The sequence below is a fragment of the Chlorocebus sabaeus genome, chromosome 25 (assembly GCF_047675955.1).
Source record: "Chlorocebus sabaeus isolate Y175 chromosome 25, mChlSab1.0.hap1, whole genome shotgun sequence".
NCBI lineage: Eukaryota > Metazoa > Chordata > Mammalia > Primates > Cercopithecidae > Chlorocebus > Chlorocebus sabaeus.
Genome location: NC_132928.1, coordinates 20081816 through 20101670, shown reverse-complemented (window position 1 = coordinate 20101670; position 19855 = coordinate 20081816). Strand labels below are relative to the sequence as shown.

Here is a 19855-nt window from a genome sequence, read left to right as displayed (position 1 = left end):
TAACAGACACAGGTCATAGCAAAAAAAAATAAATAAAATAAATAAATAAATAAATAAAAGACCTCCTTTGGCTGGGACATCTGGGGAAGAAAACATGATAAAGGCCACACAGCAGCACACAGGATGGTTAGAGCAAGAGAGAAGGAAATAAATAAGCCAGGGATGGCTATCCACATGGTCAGAGGAACCAGTGTGCTATCATTAGCATCTAGAGGGTGCAGCGTGAATTCAATCTTCAAGAAGTCAAGTGAGAGTGTGACTGGCTGGGGATCAGACTCCTCCTAGGAGAACCATGACTGATCCAATCCAGCCCAGCCCAATTCCAAATTGTCTCTGCATTTCCACAGGGCCTTTCTAATTTCCTGAGCTACCAGGCAACTCCAAGAATCCTGCTAGGATATTAGCAACAGGAGCAACACTGAGCTCCACTTCATGGTGGTCGTGAGCCAAGGTCAAGATTACATGTCAAAAAATCAATATCTATTCATTTTCTGGCTCTGACTAAAGTTTCTTCATCCAAAAACTTCAATATACCCAGAGAATAGAGAAAGATCAGCCCTAGGAAAGACACCAACCTCAGAGATTCAGAGAGAATAAATGCTTTGTTGGAAACCACTCAGTCAATTATGAAGGAGAAATCCATCACCACATCTCTTCTTCACATTCCTATCTCTAGTTTGACCCCAACTAAAGAGCAAGAATGAGTCTTATTGAACGCTCATCTCTGACTCACAATCTTCCCACATCTATATCTCTGAGGTAGGTAAGTCTGAGTAAAACCCATCACCCAAGGATGCTCTGCTCAGCCTAAAGCCTAAGAATGGAATTGCCAAGCTCTCTACTTCCTGCCTCACCACCCTATCACTCACCTCCCTGGAACCATCATTTGACCCTACACTATTCTAAGTGAAATCAACTCAGCAGCCTGGCATTCTTCAAGGTCATTAAAATTCCCAGGGGTTGTGGACAACATGTTATGGTGCCTGTTCCTTGACCCCAGCTTCTATCTGACCCACCTCATGATTATATATTTTCCTCTGTCCTTCAGCAACCTGACTTGGGTCCTTCCCAAAGTCTATCTACAACCACTTGAGGAGCTAAAGTTCTACATTCAGAATCATCTGAGACTGTTAGAGCTGACAGGAGCCTTAGAGTCTGTCTTCTCCAGCCCCGCCACTTGACAAACAAAGAAACCAAGATCCACAGATGTGAAGTGACTTGTCCAGGGTCACACAGACCCTTGGTAGTAGGCATGGACTAGAATCCAGGTCTCCTAATTCCCAGATCACAGGAAGTTTGAATTACCTCATGAGAAGATGGAATTATTGTCCAACACTCCGACTGGCCTACACTTCATCATATCCCTTGAAACATTTGCAAGTGAAGACATGAAATTGATGACCACATTGCCTATAAAGGATCTTGATGGTGGGAAGGAAATTAGCCTTGACCAACTGTTTCATTTTATTTTAATGCATCAGCCAGATATGATGATGGCCCTGACCTAGATGGCACACTTATACTGTATAGTCACCTCGAAAAAGAAGGCAAGGCATATTGAAGGGAAGCTTGTCCAAACTGCCTCATTAAAGAGTGAAATGGCAAGGCACAGCTTTTTAACATCTTGGATGTATCTTGCAACAATTATGTGATTAATTCAGGTCACTCCCTGATGCTTCTTTTCAGACATTCAAACCAATCATTGTCTGCAGCCTTTTTGTCAAGCCCTAAGCAACAGAAATCCCACGCTTACTCCATCTTCAACTCGGATGGGAACAGTCTGCATGGATCTGGCAGGCTGTTATGAGTGAGATGAGCACTAGGCTGAAAGCCCAGGACACCTGGGTTTATTTGTTCTTCACTGAGTGACCTTGAGCAAGTCAATTCACATCTCTGCATTTCTCCCATTTGGGAGAGTTAAATTGATGGTAGGAAAGTAGATAAAACAAACTCACCAGGTGCTTTTCCATGTAAAGAGTCTACAACACTGACTGATATTAATAACATTTATCTGCTTCCATTTAAGACAGAATAAGAGCATGGGAAACTAACTGTTAATGGACATTCACTATGTGCCACAGACCATGCCAGGGCTCACACCAGCCTATGTCATGGTATCATGTAAGCCCCAGATGTGGAGACAGTGATCCAAAATTTTAAGTTGCTCATCCAAAGTCACACAGCTGGTGGACAATGGAGCCAGGATTTAAATATGTTTCTTCAACACAAAAGTCCTAACTTTTTGCACTACGTCACCCTGCCTTCAATAAAAAATGAGTTCATATGGCTGAGAGGTGGAGCAGGGGGCGGGGAGATTGAGTGAGAGAGAGACAAAGATACAAATTCAAAAGCCAGCAGAGTCAAGAAGTTTCAGTAAATGACTGATGAGCACTGGAAAGTATATTGTGAATTTGTTGCCCCCTCTAAAGTACCACAGAGATTCAAGTCCAGCAAGTGTAGTAATGCAGGTTTCAGGCCCTGGATTGCCAGATTTTTTTTTTCTTTTTTGTTTTTGAAGGGAGGCTGAAATCCAGATTTATATGTGAAATCTCCTAGTTCATATCTGTGGCACCTAAGTAACAAAAACTTGAAACATCATGCAAGCCAAAGAGAATAAACCCATGCCCAAATTCAAGCACACAGTTTGCAAACTCTGGACACTTAGAATAATCTCCCAGCTACAGGAATGAGAGAGACCAAGACATTTCACTTTGGGACTCTGTACCACCTTCTTTCTGGATTTCCTTTTCAGAGAAAATGAACTTTCTGAAATATTTAGAGCTAGGGTACTGTGATTAAACCAACTCCACTAAATTGCTAGAGCTCATAACAGCAATTCTCTTCTCTCTTGTGAAGTCAGGTGGGGTGGGGTATACATACACTCCACTAAAGCCAGCAGAAGTTCTCTTTTTTTCTAATAAGCAACAAATTATTTGAGGGGACTTGGTTGAAAACTAGTTCTACCCCTATAGTTAAATCCAATTATACCATAATTACAGGGAGTCCACACACATCAGAGCTTAGTTGGGAAAGAATAGGAATACCACAGTTCTTCAAAACGTTGGCCAGAGGTAAACCTGTAATTTCACCAACTGTTGTCCTGGCGGAACCTTCATGGGAAAGAAGACACACATGGCTCTTGATTTTCGATCAGAGGACAACCCTCTGAAAGCTCCTTCACCACTGAGTGGTGTTGGCTCCCTTACGGATTTAAAGAAGACAGGCGTAGGGAGATGTATCTTATTTTCTTTACACCTGGCCAGAAAATGAGTGGGCTCATATTTCCAAGTCCAAACAGGATTAAGCACTAGGTCTGTTGAGAAATAGGAAATTATCATTCTTACATTCTTACTATTTCCTACTTTTAGTATTTTTTTCTTGAGTGTGAGTGGGAAGGGGGCATCCAGATATTTTAAGCTTCAAATCAGAAATTACAAGAACTATTACAAATATCTCTCATTCATTGTGAAAGAGCCTATTTACTTAATTATTTTCCATTCTCGCATGGACCTATGGCCCTCAAATTTGAGGGAGTTGGTAAATTGTTTCTATTGGTTATAATAGGAATAAGAAGCAGAAGAGCCTACTAAAGCTTAAAAGGTTTGATTTGTGCAATGTTATAACTGAAATTTTTGTTAAATAATATTCTTTTGCTGAAAGTCCAAGGGCATGTCTATTCTTCTGCTGAAACCTTTTCAATTGCCTTTGCAAAAACTCAAGGTTTCACTCAGAAGAGAACACTTAGCGTCGTGCCTACTGAGGTTAAATATTCTCAGGCTTTCACTGAGAACAGGGTGGATTTTGCAGAAGTAATATCATGCTCTAATTCCTCTCTAATCCCCATTTCATTTTTGTTACAAAATACGTGACTGAAAAGAAGGGAAGTTTTAGTTAATTCACTAAGCAGTTATTAAACTCATGCTGTGGTGCAGGGTGTTTTGCTAGGTTCTGTGCGAAAGAGAGAAATGGCTGAGTCTGAAAATGAAATGGGGTGGGGAGTGGTAAAATCCCTGGCCTGGGGAATCCAAAAAACCTTTTTTTTCAAATGGAGACTCGAACACTTACTGGTTATGTTGCCTCATACAAGTTCTTTAACCTCTGTTTGCTCATTTGAAAAAGTCTGTGCTATGAGGATTACAGGAGCAAAATATGACAAAAATGTTGGCCTAATAATAGTAAGAAAAGCTCTGCGGTAGGTTAGTGGACTCCAGCCCATCTCTGAAGGCAGGCATAGCCTAGCCAGGGAAAGAGTGGCACCCACCTTTCTGCCACACGGAGTAGCGCCAGGGCAGGGAGGCCCGCATGGAGCCATGTGAGCAGAGACCAGGAAGTGGGGCTAGGAGGCTTACAATTGGGTAGCATTTCAGAAGAATGTTCTGGATGGAGACAAGAGTATGAGCAAAACATAGATTGACAAAACACTAGATGACATCTCTCAGGAACAGAAGGCAGCCCTGTGAGACTGGAGTTTTGGCTATGGGACCAGAATCAGAGACCCTCCGGTGCCTCAGCAATTCCTGCCCCAAGATGCTGTATTATTGAGGAACGAAGCTGGAGAGCTGGCCCTAGGGAAGCCTGGACATTTCACACAACATGGAGAACCAACGGAGGGGGAAAGGTGAGTCAGGTGTGCTGGTGAATGCCTAGCAACTGGCTCTCAGGAACACTCTGGTTTTGTAGCATAGTATAAGCTTTCTCACCATGGCTGATTTCAAGCTACCAACATGTTCGACAACCAGATGGCAGGCTGTTTCCTGGAATTTTAACAACTGACTCTCACAAGCAGGTATTAGTTAGCTGCAGTCAGCATCCAGATTGGGTTGAGGAAAATTGGGGAAATGCCAGCCAGGTCCTCAGCACCCAACACTGAACCCCGAAACCAGGAACACTCAGCAGCCCCTGCATTACAATTCTGAATTTTACCATTTTGGAATCTCAGTTGTGATAAATATTCATGATGACTGTGAAGCTCTTCACAGCTTTTGGGGGATGCTCTCATGTGTTATTAGGGGTTGAATTATGCCCCTTTGACAGAGGAGGAAGCAGAGCACCGGAGTCCACATGATGACTAAATTGCATAATTAGTAATTAATGGAGTCTGGGCTCAAACCTAATCCTGTTGTCTCTAAGTCTGCTCTCTCCCCTCATCACCCCCAACCTCAGAGGAGTTTCACTGTCCAACACTCTTTTCATTCCAGTTCAGTAAAAGTGATAAGAATCTCTTCCCTAGCTCCTCCCATTCTAAGTTTCAAACGACGATAAACAGATTTACACCAAAGGTCCTCCCAGCCCTCCAAAAGCAAATCTCAGAGTAAAGGCTGAAACTGGGTCTTCTTCTTTCCCAGCTCTCAAACCCCAAACTCCTCACATGTTTCTCTCCTGGCCCAGGAGGGGATGGCAATCTCATCACCCACAAACAATTTGCTTAGGTCCTGCTGCATGTTCCTACTTATTAAATGGTAGGATTATCCCATTCTGCTGCAGCAACAGGGCTCTGTGACTGTTTTATTGCTCTATTGCTCAGAACTGCTGAACTCAGCACCAAAGCTCCCTTCTCCAGGACTCCAGCAGAATGGATGAGCTGGCACCTGTCAGCGTGTTCTGGGAGCAGAGACCTGCACTCTGAGCCCCAAAATGATTCTCCAACTGAAGATCTAGGTTCGAATTGCTTTGTCTAAGTGTTGCAAGTATGAAAACAGAGGCCCAAACTTGGTTTGCTTCCCCTCCAGCAGCTCACCACCTGTTTGTTAGGAACCTTTCATATAAAAGTTTTGCAACTATCCAACCCTCCCCCTCTTCCTACCTCATCCATTTTGCCCATATAATCCCCCTTGTGTGACTATTAGGCAACCCAGGCTGAAATACTCTGGCATTGTAATTAACTTGAAACTAGCTGCATGCACACATGTGTGCATGTGCAAACACACACACACACCAGCTTTCCCTGGTGCTGAGCTAAGCAGCCTGGTGGCCTCACAGTCTGCCTGTCTCTACCCGCTCAGTGGTCATTCTTTCCGTTTTAAAACTTGCCCCTCTCCCGCCAATCTGCCCTCTTTATTTAGCAAACTCTAACTGATAGCTCATGAAACATACAAAAAAACTCAGTGAAGCAGCCAACAGAGATTGCCAAATGTGATTACCTGCATAGATCCATCTCGCAAAGATGATGAAGAAGAGTTTGGATTTTTTCCTCAGAGGCAGTGTGGGCTCCTTCAATCCCCTTTCCATCCTTCGCTCCAGGCCCCCCAGGTGGTAAATCAGTATTTGCCAGAGTGGAGCTTGCATTTTTTAAAACTTTTACTTAGGAAGACGTCAACCCTGCTCATTCCAGCTCAGCCCTACTATCCCACAGAAGTCCCCACATCAAATTCTCTCCTTTCTCCAGTTGGCACATTTCCTCTAACATTTTATAGTTCAACTAGGTGTCACCTCCTCCATGAAGCCATCCTGATCTATAGGGCTCCTCTCTATAAGGCTCCTCCCTCTGGGCTCCTGCGAGCGTCTCGTGGGGCAGGGGGGATGACTATTGCACTTGCCCCTTCCTATTGCAGCACCTGTCACCAGCTGCCTCCCTCCCCACACCCACTGGAAAATCTGGAAAGTTTTTGTGTCCAGGGGCAGAGACTTAGTTTTCTATTATGTCCAGCACCTGGTAGAATACCTGGCACATAATAAGCACTCAATAAATATTAGGTGAAGATGCAAATTAACAAATGCTACCTGTTTCTCTTCTGCAGTAGCCACGGGCTGTAATTTTCCAAATGTTCCTAATCTAATTCCCCAAATCATGACAGCCACGAGTTAAGGACTAAAGGTGCAAACTACCCCCAGTTCAGTGCTTCTGGATCTCCCTCTTGGGTGTTTAATAACATGAACTGTTTTGACTTATCAAAGCTTCTTCTATTAAGAATTCTCCCCCAATCAACCCCTCCGCTTTCCTAAGATGGTACTTGGATGTTAATTTAGAAAAATTAGAACCCAGACAAGCATTTTCAGTGGAGACAGAAGTCCCCTGATCCCAGAAGGCTTGCAGGCAGGTTGGAGAAATTGTTGTGGTGCTTTATAGGCGCTGATAAATGCAAGGAATGGCCAGAGTGGCAGAGCTAAAGATAAAATGACTGCTTTCAAGTGCTACAATGTCCCCTGGGCTCCCTTTTCTGTCTTCAGCAGGGGGAGGAGAAGGTAGGCCCTGGGTTTTTTTCCTCACTTGAAGGACTAGGTTAGGCCTCAGTGAGGAGGAGGGGCGGGGGGGACGGGGCCAGGGAGAGGGGAATATAAACGGCAGGCTTCAACCTGCATCACTCTCTCTACACTCTCCAGAGAAGAAGCCCACCTCAGAAAATGAAAACGAGGGACCTCCAGCCCCACCCCAGAAATAAAGCAGGGGGCAGTGCACTGTCAGATCTGTCAGATCCCCTAGAGCAAATAAACATCAAGGGATAACTCCTGAAGATCTGGGATAGGTACTGATCCACATTGGCATCTAGAGGAACCAGGAGAGTGAAGGGGAGGAGTATTAAACCCAGACCTCAAGTCTCCTCAACAACAGAGGCTCAGACCTCCCATTCAGGCCTGTCTTCATTTTCACCCGCCAACAAATGGTTTTTGAGCACCTATTATGTGCTAGGTACTAGGAATATCAGGCTTTCTTTTCTTTTAAGAAGCTTACAGTCTAGTGAATGAGAAAAACAAAAACTCAGTAGCTAGGTATGCACAGATCACAGATGTTATGGGCACGGTCGGGGTGTGGCTTCAGGAAACCGCCAATCTGCAGAGACCTGGCTAAAGATCACCACACCAAACAGCTTCTGGCTGGACAACTCTTACACTGAGTGAATCAATGGAAGAAATGCAATGAAGTGGGAGCAGAGGTGCATTCAAAGTGGGAGGAAGGGGCCTGGGTTTGCTTTATTAACTTGGGTTTAGGCCTTTGGCCCCACCGGTTCAGATTAGTGTTCTGTACTACCTGGGCGTGTGCATGGTCTGGGGGTAGGAGGTGACAAGCTGCCTGGTCCTTCCACTTACTCCTTGGGTGTAGATTTTGCCTCGTTCAAACTGTATTGTCTCCAGAATCATCACAGTTTCTGCTGTTGTTGTTGCCTGCCTGTCTGTGTCCTCTGTGCTCACTTTTTTTTTTTTCTCTTTCAGGTTTGTATTGACCCCTCTTAAAATGTGGAGCCCACAAATGAATGTAATAACCAGGTATAATATGATCAGTGCAAAGTAGAGTAAAACTGTTGTCTCCCATCTCTCTTGTTTTCTGTTTCATATTTCTAATAATGCAACCAAAGAAAGAATGTGCTCTTTCGGTAGCCATATCACACCACTGAGTCCCACAAAACTTACCATCAGCTCACACCCTAAGGTTTTTTTCTTTTTCTTGAGGTGGAATCTCACTCTGTCACCCAGGCTGGAGTACAGTGGCGTGATCTTCCTCAGCCTCCTGAATAGCTGGGATTACAGGCGCCCACCACCACACCCAGCTAATTTTTTGTATTTTAAGTAGAGATGGGGTTTCACCATCTTGGCCAGACTGATGCAGAACTCCTGACCTCATGATCCACCCACCTCGACCTCCCAAAGTGCTGGGATTACAGGCGCGAGCTACCGCGCCCAGCCGGTTTTTTTTTTCTGTTTATACTGCCATCAAATCACATCTCCCCCTACTCTACATTTATGTAGACCCTGACCAGTGGCTGAAAGAGTAGCATGCATGCTTCCCAATTCTGGATCCTAACCGAGAAATGTCTCAGGGTGAGGTCCTCCCAGCTCCCCAGTACATGGAACAAAGTTGTAAACCTGGATCAGAAGAAGGCTGGTGATGAAGCTCCAGTATACAGGCACTCCAAGGGCCATCTCCATTACGGTCATGGACCCTGAGGTCCGCAGCAGCCTCCTGGGCACACACTGCTTCCCTGCATCACACTGTCCTTACTGTTTCACCCCAAGAGTCCAGCCCACTCCAAATATTGTGCAGTGGAACCTAGGTAGCTCATCTTTTGGTGTTCCTCCCCTCTAGAAATAACCGTGGTTGATTCAACAGACCTTTATTGAAAACGTCAGGCACAGTGCTAGGCATGGAGGGAAGGTGCAAAGTTAGATGAGCTTATAACTAGAATTTAGTCAGAGAGACCCATACCTAACTCTAATGCCAACCACATGTTCAACCACTTTGGAGAATTTCAGATCTTTTATTTTTTTCTTCAAAAACTGAATATGTGGCAGTTAGATATGGGACTGGAAATTTGAGCAGAGAGAACGGCAGAGTCTTTCCAGGACCCAGAAATGCATGTGAGGACCAAGAACTTCTAACAGTAGAGGAACTCTGGCTGGGGTAGTCGAGGGGGAGGAGAAATGAGGATCAAGGGGGCATACAGTGCATGAAAACAAAAGGTGAGGCCCACGATCAGCCAAAGTAAGTAAACCACGGTTACCATGGCTACTCTTCAGTGGAGATGGGAGGAAGCCCTGTATCCTCCCCTTCCAACCACACTACCCCACTCCACTCCCCATCTCCTGTACCCCAGACACACTCAGGCAAACACAGCATCACCCTGGATGACTCTGGGGAATGCTTCTCAGAGACATGGAACTAGAGACCTAGGGGAAGGGGGGCCTCAAGGCTTTTGCCTCACAAGCTGACTCTGGAACAAAGAGCCAGGCTGAAGGGCTGGGAGAAGAAACTTCCAGCAGAGCCACCCAGATTTGCTTCCCCCACCCTCTAGACCTTCCACACCAACCAGTGTCCAGTTAGTCCACAGAGCATCTTCCTGGGCTGTGGTGACTGAAGTTGAAGGGAAGACAAAAAATATAATAATAGTTTTGGGCAGGTTGTCTTTCTTTACTGTATTAAATGGATGTAGAATCAATAAATCTATAGGCTTATCTCATTTTTCTGAACAAATTTAGAGGTCAAAGATGAGCCCTGGAGGGGACAGAATATCACCAGCAGGACTATTGATATTGTCTGCCCTATGCACTCCTCCTAACCCTCCTCTCCCCTACATTTTGGGGGTAGTCGTATTCCTCATCAGACAGTTGCTCTGCCTCCAGTCCTAGATGGCTTCTGAAAAACAGTTCTGGTCCATTCATTCCCTGTCTCGAGACTTCTGGAGCTTCCTGACCTGTGAATGAAATCCACAGGGCCATCACAAGATGGCTGCACTCTCCAGTCCCTGGCACCCCAGGCTGCTCTGATGTGTGAGAGCTCCTTTCTCAAGGCTTGAATTTACGCGGGTCTTCATCACACTCAGCCCACCATCATTTTTTCAGATTCAGTTCCAACACGTCACTCTCTCTGTAGAGCCTTCCCTGAATCTCACAGACAAATGCGGCAGTTCCCTTTATGGGGGAATATTCATCATGTTTTTCTGCATTGGCCTATGTTTATGCCTCTTCTTGCAGATGTCCATCTAGGCTGGGAGCTCCTAGAGGGTAAACGCAGCTTCTCACACACCTGGTACAGAGTCGATGCTCATGGAATGATTCGCGAGGGGGAGAGTGAGTGAATGAATGAATGAATGAATGAATGATATGCTGGAAGGAAGGGAGAGTGGGAGCAGGGACAGGTCAGAAGGGGGCCCAGAGTCTTTAGCACACAGTGTGGGTGTGTCACTGTGGCCAGGAACACTTCGCTTCTCTGCCTGCAATACTTTTTGGGAAATGGGAGAGCTGAGGCTCAGTGTAGGCAAACTGGGTCCAATCGGCAGGGAAGCCATGAGCTCCACGGTTTAGGGGAGGAGTCCCGTGCTTAAGTAAGCTATCACATGGAAGATCTCCCTGCCCTCCTCCTATTGGTCTGTATTGGTATTTCTCCTTCACCAGTGGAGGCTTTTCTTCCCCCAGGAAGAATCCAGAATAGTTCAGACAAGTGTCAGGTCCGCCAGAACCGGAAAGCAACGTGTAGGGTTTGTTGTAAAGGGCTTTTAAATAGGATTGGGGAGATCCAGGTAGATTAGAATCTTGACTCTGCACTGACTGTGTGAACTCAAGACAGAAATTCACCTTTCAAAACCTCTGTTCCCCAGTCTATGCGGTAAGAAGTTTAGATTAGTTGATTTCTAGGGAGATTTTGAGCAGGCATGATTCAGTTCCCTGAAGGGCTGTGGGACAGGACTGCACTAAGAGGTCCTATAGATTGGATTCTTCAGTTCCTCTCCTTCCGCTGGAGAATAGAGGAATCTGCTTTCGCTGCACACTAAGAGATTTACCTGGAGAACAAATGGAAAGCAGGCCAGGATCCCAGGTGAAATGTGGCACATTTGAGGAGACTTCAACTTCCCTTGCCCTCCAAGTGTGCACTTGGAAGGGGGAACGAGGGAAGGGGAAGCCGGCAAGGTGGGTGGAGAGATGGGGAGGGGCAGGAGGCGGACCCCAAGTTGCGCATGGGAGGGGGTGGGGTAAAATAATCAAGTTTATAGACCGCCCTCTTTAAAGTTACTAATAAGCTTGCCTTATCTTTCCTTAACTTCTCCTCACAGTGTGTGGTCTTTTCCCCACCCCCAGACGTGAACGGGAAGCAGGTCACAAAGCCTTTCGGATTATAAAAGAAACACTTGCTTCTCACAAGGAGAGCAGCAGACTAACTGTACTAAATGCCAGGATAAGCCTCTGGCTGGGCCTCGACTGTGACCCTCCAGCCTCTTTCTACAGCGCTGCCTGGATGGACTGGCCTATCTCTGCTGGATTCCCAAAGTGCATTGTGTAGAGATAGCAACTCAGGTCAGGCTAAAAGCTGAAGCGCGCGCGCGAGCATGCGCGCGCACACACACACACACACACACACACACAGCCTCCTTGGGACGAGATAAAATCTTAGCGCATTCCCCTCTCCCCGATTAGGTCTCTGGGAGGCTGAAGTGTTCAGGTGCAAGGTTCAGATAACCCGCAGTGTCTCTCCAACTCTAGGATGACAAAGATCTCATTTCCCTTTTCTGGTGTTCACGGAACAATGAGAAAGTACGGGTAGCCTGCAGAAAGACCTCTCCATTCGTGGCCCCCCAGGGGTGTGGGTTCTGAGAGGTGGGACCAGCTGCCAGGCCCTTTCTCCATTGGTTGAGCTCAGCAGGTAACCTGAAGCTTTGCTGAGAGGTGCATAAATAAAGAGTGAAACTAGTACCACCTCCTTGAAATGGGCTGAGTCCCTCTTGCTCACCCTTGACTTGGAAAAACCAGTTTCTCTTTTATTGTCTGTTGCTAATCTCTGTTCTAAAAATTCAGCTCAATTCTCAACCATACTCCAAACTCTGTCCTTTCCAGCTACCTTTACTCCCTCTCCTTCAATTCCACTTTCCTCTGCTTTCATTTTTTTTTTTTTTTTTTTTTTTTTGAAAGGGTTTCACTTTGTCACCCAGGCTGGAGTGCAGTTGGTGCAATCTTGGGCTCACTGCAGCGTCAACCTGCCAGGTTCAAGCGATTCTCCTGCCTCAGCCCCTCAAGTAGCTGGGACTACAGGCGCACACCACCACGCCTGACTAATTTTTTGTATTTTTTTGTAGAGGCGGGGTTTCACCATGTTGCCCAGACTGTTCTTGAATTCCTGAGCTTAAGCAATCCACCTGCCTCGGCCTCCCAAAGTGTTGGGATTACAGGCATGAGCCACTGCATCCAGCCTCATGTTCTTTTTCATTAAAGAGAGAAATCAACTATTCAGTACCGGCCCCCACCTTTCCTCAGGAGCCATTTCTGTTCTGCACAGGCCTGCTCAAATGGGTGCTTTATATGGGGTAAGTGTTTCTCATTTTTTGTTCCCTGTCCTCAAGCCTTAAGGGCAAAAGAAACATCCAAGACTTGAAATTTCTTTTCTTCTTCTCATCTGCATGGCTCTAGCCATCTCTTTGTTCTGCATTATCTTACGACAAAAAAAAATTCTTATTTTGAAGCAAACTCAAAGCTGGGTCCTGATATCTCAAGGCACAGGTACTCGTACTTAAAGGTGAGTCTGAAATCTGTAGATTTGGGGAGCTTTGGAAAAACAAAGCTGAGTGGCTAGATCAGGGGGCTCATTGGGCGGGAAGAGGAGACTGGAAAATGCCATATTCACTGCAAGTCAATTATCAACTTCCTCCAAGGCTAAAATAGCTGAACCTGCTGCATTTTAAACCAATCCTCAGCCACTTTTGTGTTTTCTCAAGGATTTCCAGGGATCCCAGGCAGTAAATCCTGCTGATAATGGGAACTGGTGTGATAAGGTGGGTGCTGAGCAGTTTAAGCACCAAGATTGTAGCTCTGTCTGGTTTTGTGGAGATTTACTCAACTAGAAGAACAGAGATTTGGCTGGTTTTTCAGTCCTGGGGTGCAGGGTGCAGCTGTACTGGAAAATTTAGGACCTAGTTTCATTCTTTGAGTCTCATGTTCAAGTTGGTTTTAATGTTATGAAGACACTTGGGACGTAATCCTGAGGGCAGCTGGGGGGAAGAGAGTGGTCACTGGATGAACTTACCCTATGGCAAACCCATATGTGGTTTGTTCTCTGATCATGCATGTGCTTGGCTATAGACCCGCGTAGCCACGGTGAAGGCCACTGGGGGATTTAGTTGGCGAAGGCATAGTGGCCAGAAGAATCTTGAACCCGGAGTCCAGAGCAGGTCAAGTCTCCTGATACAGGTTCTGACTCAAGGATTTTTGTCTCTGCCTGTAGCAGCTACAGGTCTACAGCTGGAGAGTGGAGAGTGATAAGGGAATAACTCACTTTTTCGGGGCTCTCTGACATTAATGCCACCTCCCATTTGCTTTTTGCAGACATTGTCATCTCTCAAGTACCCATCTTGGAGGGTACGGACCCCACATGAGGGTGAGGCTCTCTGCACACTCCAGAGTGAGGACTTGAATAATCTAGTGGACTGTATGTGTTGGGAAGGGAAGAGCGGTGTGCCGAGATTCTGGAGGGAAAAGAATTGACTGACCCTTTTGCTCTTGGAGTTAGGCAGAAATGTAAAGAGAAGGCAAAGAATCTTGCCTTCCCGGCATCATTTCCTCCCACCATCCTGGGTCATCATTTATTTATCACAGCCAACAGACTGGCCTCTTTCTTCCCTTTGACTGGGAATGGGTCAAAGGCAGTGCAGGAGGAGTATCTAGTCCAGATAATTCACAAGCAGGGTGCATTTTCCTCTCATTATTGAGAACTGTGAGTGTTTATCAAGAAGGCAGAGTGGGAGAAGATGAACCAGTCTTCTTCCCCTCAGTACCCAGATCTCTGCCTCCCAGCAAGTCCCGTGTTCACCCTGGCAAAGAGTCTTTACATTCAGACCATGGAGAGTGTGACTCCTTCTCAGCACTAGCTAGAAACCTCAAGCCCTTGCTTAAGGGCCTTTTTCAGAGAGACCCAATGCCCAGAAGGCTAGATACACGGGGAGGAGCCACATACGAGATACTGCCTCCCTGATTCGGGTCAGAACAAGCCCCAGGAAGAAAGTATTTCAAACAACAAGGTACATCTGCCCCAACACATCCAGACTGCATGTTGGTGCTGAGAACAGCCTTTTATGGGACTTGCACTGAGCTATGGGCATGTCTGAACACAACAAGGAAGAGGCCAGGGCAGTAACTGCACGCAATGGGTTGATGGGCATTTCCTTTAAGAGAGGACAGAGAGCTCTTAGATACTTTGCATCCTTCCTATTTGACTCAGTCTATGAAAGGTAGGTTAGCTTTCTTTCTTCCTCCCTAAATCCTCCATCCTCATGCCCAACAAAGAAATAGTTGAATCATTTTCCAGGCACATCTGGGGGAGGATGTGGGACCATTGCAGGCTGTCCTTCCTAGATAAGTCTGTAGGATTGAGAACAAGGAGTCTTACCCTCCTCTGTCCACCCACCCCCATGAATGGGCCTAGCTCCAGCTGGGAGTTGTGGTTTTTCCTGAGTTCCTCACCTACCTCTTCTGGATTTCACACTGGCAAATGGGGCTGCAAAGTACTCTTCGTGCTCTTTGGACAGTACCTTGTGGAGAGGAATGCCCGTGTCCCTGTATTCCACGGCCTTGGTAAGCAAGCTCAGAGTAGCTGAATTTTTCTAAAGCAATTGCAGAACACCTGCCTTTTCTCTGTTTCCTCTAGAAAGGACCAACCACACCGAGCTCAGTTATGGCACACACAGTGGGACCTAGGCAAAGGGAGAGGGTGACCAGCATCCCGACTAGGTAAACACAGAGGAGGTTCCACATGGACTTATCTGGGTGGCTGCTTTGAAAATTAGAAACAGCAAGAGTCCCTGGCCCCACAGACTCATCTCCCCAACTCAGCACTGTCTATCTGTGCAGCAGGTGCAAGGACGTGTTGATGAACTAGCTCTCTGCAGCCTCCTTGGAGAATGTGATCCTTGGGGAGGGGTAGGAGTATTCAGGTCCTCGACATCTCCCAAGTGTGTGATTCCAGGATGCCAAAGGCCTTTGGCCAGGTAATGCAGTGTCCACAGGCTGGGGTTGACATGTGTCCCCTCCCTCTGAGAAAAAGATCCTCAGGCAATCCATGTGCTTCTCTTGTCCTTCATTCCACCGGAGTCTGTCTCATACCCAACCAGATTTCAGTGGAGTGAAGTTCAGGAGGCATGGAGCTGACGACGATGAGTCCTCGGCAGTCAAAGCAGCAGCAGCAGCAGCAGCAGCAGCAAGAGTAACTCTGATTTAGGAACAGAGACAGCCAGAGAGAAATGTGATCAATGAAGGAGACATCTGGAGTGCACGTGCTTCTTCAGAGGGACTGGTGATGGGCAGATTGGAAAAAGCACCACAGATGGGAACCACTTAATCTTTCTTTTCTAACATTGATGCTATGAAAATTTGCATTTTCTATAACTTGTAAAAATTAAAAGTTGCTTGTCTACTGAAAAGCCTCTCTGCCTCAATGTTTTATACCTTCGGATGCCACATACCGTCGGATGCCAACTCCCGGCCTTCTAAGCCACCTCCTCTTTAGGCTAAAACTGAGACATGAGCTTGAAGAATTGACACTGGCTTCCTCTCTCTTGGGGGTCCCCAGGCAGGTGACTGGGACACTATTTGCAATCAACAAGGAACCCTGCTGCCCTTAGACTCCCCACAGAGGGAGCAGAACCTGCAGAATGGGGTAAAAAAAACTGTATTAAAGATTTTTTAAACCCATTTATACTGTAATAAAATAAATGTAAATAAGATTTAAGTGAAGGCAAATTGCAGATATTTCCGATGCTATACAAGATACATCTCATAGTATGGGTGTAAATTCTGCAAAGGTTAATGCAGTTAAACATATTTGACACATAAAAATGTCAGATCCAACATTAATCATTCACCAATTGTAATTGCCTTTCTATGGGTCTCTTCTCCCCAAGACATATGCTTAAAACACCAGGCTTAGTAGAAATCTGGGAGGCAAAAAACAAATAATACCTCTCAGCTGTCAGGGTCTATGATTTGCTTTTATAGATTTAGCACTGATTTCATTCTCCTTACAATTCAGTGTGATTTTACGTGTGTGTGTGTGTGTGTGTGTGTGTGTGTGTGTCCATGTTTCTCCTTTAAGGAAGGAGAAGGTATGGAACAAGAGAAAGTTCCTAAGTCCAAAGGAAGTCCAAACCAGTTATGAAGGGAATGCCATTCACAAGTCTTTTTTATAATTGGCCCCTCCCTCAAGAAAAGGGGTCTCCTTTAAGGAGCCAGTCTGGCTAAATCGGCAGACCTGAACAAAGCCTGGCCCTGACAAGTCTTCAGAAAAACCGGTTTTCACCTCCAGAATGTGCCCCAGGCAGCAAAATACAACAGCTCTCCTTGGCTTTTCTTTTTTTCCTTTTTTTTTCTTTTTTTTTGAGACAGAGTCTCCCCGTGTCGCCCAGGCTGGAGTGCAGTGGTGAGATCTTGGCTCACTGCAAGTTCCGCCTCCCGGGGTCAAGTGATTCTCCTGCCTCAACTTCCCGAGTAGCTGAGACTACAGGTGCCCACCACCATGCCTGGCTAATATTTTGTATTTTTAGTAGAGACAGGGTTTCACCATGTTAGCTAGGAAGGTCTCGATCTCCTGACCTCGTGATCCGCCCGCCTCGGCTTCCCAAAGTGCTGGGATTACAGGCGTGAGCCACCGCGCCCGGTGGCTGAGTGGTGTTTTTCTTAGGAGCTCACTCTAAAGGAGATTCCAGCTTTGCAGATGGATACCTGTCACTTGAATGGCCAGGCCCTGTCCCCCAGCCAGTGACCTCTGAGGGGGATGGGTCTCTTCACCTTCCTCCAACCCTTCCCTGACCTGAGGGTCCCAGATTGCCAGCAGGAACTAAAAGGAATAAACCTTTCTTGAAAATATTTTTCTGTGTCAAGTTAATACAGATTTAAAACCTAGTTTCTGTTACCCCCACCCCTTCATTCCAAGACCCACACGCAACAAAGGATGAAGAAGCCAAGCCACAGGCGTTTTTTAAAAACATGTTTACTCATAAAAATTACATAGCAAATCCAACTGTGGGGTGCTGTTTGTCCAGCAGACTCCTAGTTAACTAGCAAACACCTCACATTCAAGGATCTGAAGCAAGCCCAAAGATCAGAACAAGAAGCACACGACAGACACTACATGGCATTTTTATTTGCAGCTTGGTTTGAGTTCTATGACCTGGCATCTTTTTAAAGGAGATAAGTGCTTGTGTATTTATGTGCCACCTGGCCCGGGTGGAGGCGGGAACCAAAATGGCCAACAATGGTGACCAGAGGATAGATTATCAAACACTAGCCAGGGCACAATGCTGTGACTACAAAAGGTTCACAATGCTGATGTGCTGCTGGGTCCCCCCAAAGTCCCATGCAAATGCTATCTTCACAAGAGAGGCACAGGGCTTGGTGTTTGTAGCACCGAGGTCTGAACTGCCCACTTCTTCCCACCAATGCAGCACAGATTGCGTATTCCCTCTTGCAGAAAAATAAAGCCCAAAGCCTGGCCTGGAGCAGCTTGCCAGGGAAGCCAGTGTGTGCCGAGAGCTGGAGCGAGCTGCTCATCCATCTTCTGTGTCCAACCCCCACTCTTTTATGTCTCATGTCTTCATTGCAAAGCATGGCTTGCCAGAAACACAACACAGAGAAAATGGTTTCATCAAAATTCCCTTGCAACAACAACAACAACAAAATAATATTACCCTGCTTTCATTATTCACGATCTTTTATTGAGGCAAAAGACAAATATCATTGAGCCAAACCTGAATAAACAAATATATACAAACCCTGGTAATTTAATATTTTGTGCTAATGGTATACACTGTAGATACAACACAAGAGGAGTAAATTACAATCCTATCAATAATACATCACATCCGGGCTCCAGTTTCTCAGTACACGAGAAAATGTGTATTGGCAAAGGCTCTCCGAATATTAAAAGCCATGCATATAATGAGGCAGTGGGTACAGAAGCTAGAAACTCCCACAGGACTGTGTTCTGGTCTTTGTTATCAAGGCCCTTCAGGAGGAAATAGCCCACATCAAAGCTCCAAAAACTGATGCTAAATGCAGACATCCCATTCACATTCTCAGCCCATCTCTGGGTGAAGCTTCAATCACAGAATAACCTATAATCAGGGCACCAGTTTGCAGACCACTTGGAGCACTGCCCCGATTTGGACACCTCAGGTCTATGGTAGATGCCCAGGTTCTGCTGGGGTGACCTATGGTGATGGACAAGGGACTCCAGAGAGTCCCAGTACAGCTGACAATATCTGAGAGATCATGTGGCTTCAGAGCAGCCTCCCCAACTTGTATGTGATCCTCCAAAAGAAAAGAGGGAGGAAAAAAAGGCCGTACCGATGACAGGCAAGGAGCCAACGACCTGCAAAGGAAGAGAGATTTACTCTGAAATTTAAAATGCCCCAGTTACCAAATTTTTGTCAGTGGTTCCAAATTCCCTTACTCCCCTCTGCAAGAGAAGCAAATGACAGTCTTACCTAAGAGCAAAGAGGAAAAATTTCTACCATAGTACCACTAATAATCTGGACAAATAAGGTTAATGTGGGCAAGAGGGCTAGTTGGTGCCACAGTTACACACTGGTACTCCCTTGATTCAGGGGATATTTGAGCCAACTTACAAGGCAGAAGGGGCAGTCTCTTTCTTGTCTCTTTTTCAATCAGCACCTGGAAGAAAAAGAAGAGGCTGAGGAGGGAAGGGAGGCTGTCAGGGTATCTCAAGCAAAAGGAACAGGAGGCAGACAGCAGCCCCAGCCTCAAGCTGGGAGATGAAAAGCCCTGGCCAGACACCAGTTCATTAGTGGAAATAAAAGCTTCCTAAATTGCAGGGAACTGGCTGGGCTTTCTGGAGAGACACCTACACATCAAAGAAAACTAATGTGAAAAATTCTCTTTGTCTGGAGACAAGAAACAGCATCTGGGAGTCTTATCATATCCTCCCTACCTCCTCCCCACAATCTCTCCACCATCCTCCTTCATCTCCTTGGTCCCTTTGGATGGGTGAAAATGGCCATTTTTCCTGCTGCCTGTCAGATAGCAGGGACCGGTGGGACACCTGGTGGGCAGTGGGGGAATTACAGCCACATTGGCCCTCAACATCACCAACCAGGTCTAGGGAGACCTGTGTATTCTGAGATCATGGAAAACTAGACGGCAAGCATCTTTCTAGGTGAAGTGATAGTGAAGTGGACTTTAAATGTAGAAGCAATTAACTTAAATTTCTGCTATTTTCAATTGTGTTTGGGAAGAGATGAGTGGCTCAGAATAAATATAAATAAATAGAATCCATAGATAAACAAACATACACTATAACATTTAATGCAACTCCCACATTATTTAAACTTTACTTAAAGTCACATTGAAAATAGATACTGTCCCAGTGGACTCACCAAGCCAAACAGCTGGAAGAAGTTCCCTGAAGATAATCCGTAGATGAGAAACTCTC

The 19855-nt window shown here is 45.9% G+C and overlaps 1 long non-coding RNA gene across 1 annotated transcript; it reads right to left on the bottom strand.

The window, feature by feature from the left end:
• Window positions 1–17425: 17425 nt before the first annotated feature.
• LOC119619760 (uncharacterized) lies at window positions 17426–19398 on the bottom strand. The gene is made up of 3 exons (XR_005236236.2): window positions 19355–19398; window positions 19032–19077; window positions 17426–18775 (listed from the first exon to the last, which is right to left on the bottom strand). It is a non-coding gene; the product is annotated as an uncharacterized lncRNA (long non-coding RNA).
• Window positions 19399–19855: the final 457 nt, after the last annotated feature.